Raw genomic sequence first — 3,176 nt, forward strand, 5'->3', positions numbered from 1 at the left:
GTATATCTTGGAATAAGAATAAAAGAGAATTGAATAGAAATTAATATTAATTGTATTGAAACTTGAGGTACAGTAGAGCTCCACACCCTTAATCTATGGTGTGCAGAAACTCCACCGTTGAAAATACATAAGGGAAAGGTTCAGGCATGGCCGAATGGCCAGCCCCCATGGTCTAAGGACTATGCGCCCCCAGATGTTCCTTAGATCTAAGGTGATCAAAAGATGTCTAATACAATAGTAAATTATCCTATTTATACTAGACTAGCTACTAGGGTTTACATGAGTAAGTAATTGATGCATAAATCCACTCCCGGGGCCCACTTGGTGTATGCTTGGGCTGAGCTTGATCTATCCACGAGCTGAGGCTTTTCCTGGAGTTGAACTCCAAGTTATAACGTGTTTTGGGCGTTCAACTCCGGATCATGACGTGTTTCTGGCGTTTAACTCCAGACAACAGCATGTACTTGGCGTTCAACACCAAGTTATGTCATTAATTTCCGAATAAAGTATGGACTATTATATATTGCTGGAAAGCTCTAGATGTCTACTTTTCAACGCCGTTGAGAACGCGCTATTTGGAGTTATGTAGCTCCAGAAAATCCATTTTAAGTGCAGGGAGATCAGATTCCAACAGCATCAGCAGTCCTTTTGTCAGCCTTTTTCAGAGTTTTGCTCAAGTCCCTCAATTTCAGCCAGAAATTACCTGAAATTACAGAAAAACACACAAACTCATAGTAAAGTCCAAAAATGTGAATTTAACATAAAAACTAATGAAAACATCCCTAAAAGTAGCTTGAACTTACTAAAAACTACCTAAAAACAATGCCAAAAAGTGTATAAATTATCCTCTCATCAATGATCACCAACAATCAGTATCTATACTCATCCAATGAGACCTCAATGAATGGGGAAGTCAAGGAAGCATCTACTGAACCCACTACTCCTGAACATAATTAATCTTTAGTCCAGCAGCTGAACTTTCTCACACAACAAGTGTTGAGCTTCCAAGAAGTATTATAGGAGACCCGAGCTTCTAGCAAGAATGTAGAAGCACAGTTGAACTAGGCCAAACAGCAGATATATGAACAGATAAGAGAAGAGTGCCAAGCTATTCAATTGAGGAGTGGAAGAACCCTGGATACCCAACCTCAGAAAAATAGAGTGCATGAGAAAGAGGAAACACCAGAGAGTGAAAACACAGCAACCCATAGCACTACCAAGGGTGTTGAATGCCCAAAGGGAGGCAGGATGGGCGTTCAATGCCTAGAGAGGGGAGGAGCCATAAACGCCAATCCAAAGGACATTTCTCCCAAACACCCTGATAATCCCTTTCCAGTTACCTTGGATACTCATTCTACACTACCAAAAGCCCTAGAATATAAGGGCAAGCTACCATATCCTCAGAAACTCCAGAAAGTAGAAAAGGACAAGCAGTTTTCCAAGTTCTTGGAAGTTTTCAAGAAGTTTAAGATCAAAATCCCCTTTGTAAAGGCTTTGGAACAAATGCCTTCCTATGATAAGTTTATAAAGGACATATTGAGTAATAAAAGAGATTGAAGAGAGGCAAAAATAGTTATACACACCAAGGAATACAGTGCAGCCATTTAGAGAAATCTACCGGGAAAACTGCAAGACCCTGGGAGCTTCATAATCCCTTGCACCATTGGAAATACCTGTATAAAGAAGGCCTTATGTAATCTTAGAGCAAGCATCGACCTATTGTCATTCTCTTTAATGAAGAAACTCCAGATTTAGGAAATCAAGCACATCTGTATTTGCCTACAACTTGCTGATCGGTTAGTCAAGTTTTCATTGGGAGTGGTGGAAGACATGCTTGTGAAAGTGGGACCCTTTACCTTTCCTGTGGACTTTGTGATACAGGATATAGAGGAAGACAAAAATGCATCCATCATTTTAGGATGAACTTTCCTGGCCACAGGACGAACTATCATAGACGTCCAGAAGGGGGAAGTGACACTAAGAGTCAATGATGATGAGGTTGTACTAAATGCAGTCGAAGCTATGCAGCACTCTGATCACCCTAAAGAATGAATGAAAACAGATGTCATAGAGCCCCTGGTTGAAGAAGTGTTTGAAGCTGACAAACTTGAAAAGGAATTGGACATTATTCTTAAAGATACTCTGCCAGAACGGGATGAGCCATCACTTCAGAAGAAAACACTAAGCACACCCAGTATAGAGGAAGGACCCCCTAAACTAGAGCTAAAGCCTTTACCCCCCATCCTTAAAGTACGTATTCCTAGGAGACAAAAATATTTATCCAGTAATCATCAGTGCCTCCCTGAGTCAGCATGAAGAAGAGGCGCTGATTCAAGTACTCAAGAGCCATTGAACCTCTCTCGGGTGGTCCATAAGTGACTTAAAAGGAATCAGTCCGACCAAATACATGCACAAGATTCTACTTGAAGATAATGCTAAGACAGTTGTTGATGCCAAGGCATCTTAGGCTAGTTTCACTAGCATTTTTCTGTTAGTTTTAGTTGTTTTATGCATTTTCTTGAGCTTAAAGTAACCAAGAATGGTTAAATGAATAACAAAGCAATGAACCATCCAAACAGTATGATTTTGATGCAAATTCCATGAGTTTTTAGTTATATTACTTGAATGCTATGAATGGAAGATTTCTCATGAAATTTTGCAAGACTTTGATGCAGTTGTTTGGATGATTTCAGGGAAGAAGAGGCTAGGCAAGGAAGCAACAAAATCAGTAAAGGAAGCTTGAATATCACATGTGGAGTTTAAGTTCCAGTTTAAGCTTAAACTGAAACTTAAACTGCCAAGCCATATAATGCTGAAAGTGGCGTTTAACCTCCAGTTTAAACGCCAGAATGAGAATTGCACCAAGGAGCATTTCCACGTTTAAGCTCCAGTTTAACCTTAAACTGGAGCTTAAACGTGGAAATAAAGAAAGCAACCCTGGAGGAGAATTTTGGTCGAACACGTTTAAGCTCCAGTTTAACCTTAAACTGGAGCTTAAACGTGGAAATAGCTTCCTGGTGCATAATTTGGGTCGAACACATTTAAGCTCCAGTTTAAGGTTAAACTGGAGCTTAAACGTGGAAATAGCTTCCTGGTGCATAATTTGGGTCGAACACGTTTAAGCTCCAGTTTAACCTTAAACTGAAGCTTAAACGTGTTCGACCATTCCACACTCC

Source organism: Arachis duranensis, chromosome 2 (genome assembly GCF_000817695.3).
Source record: "Arachis duranensis cultivar V14167 chromosome 2, aradu.V14167.gnm2.J7QH, whole genome shotgun sequence".
Taxonomy (NCBI): domain Eukaryota; kingdom Viridiplantae; phylum Streptophyta; class Magnoliopsida; order Fabales; family Fabaceae; genus Arachis; species Arachis duranensis.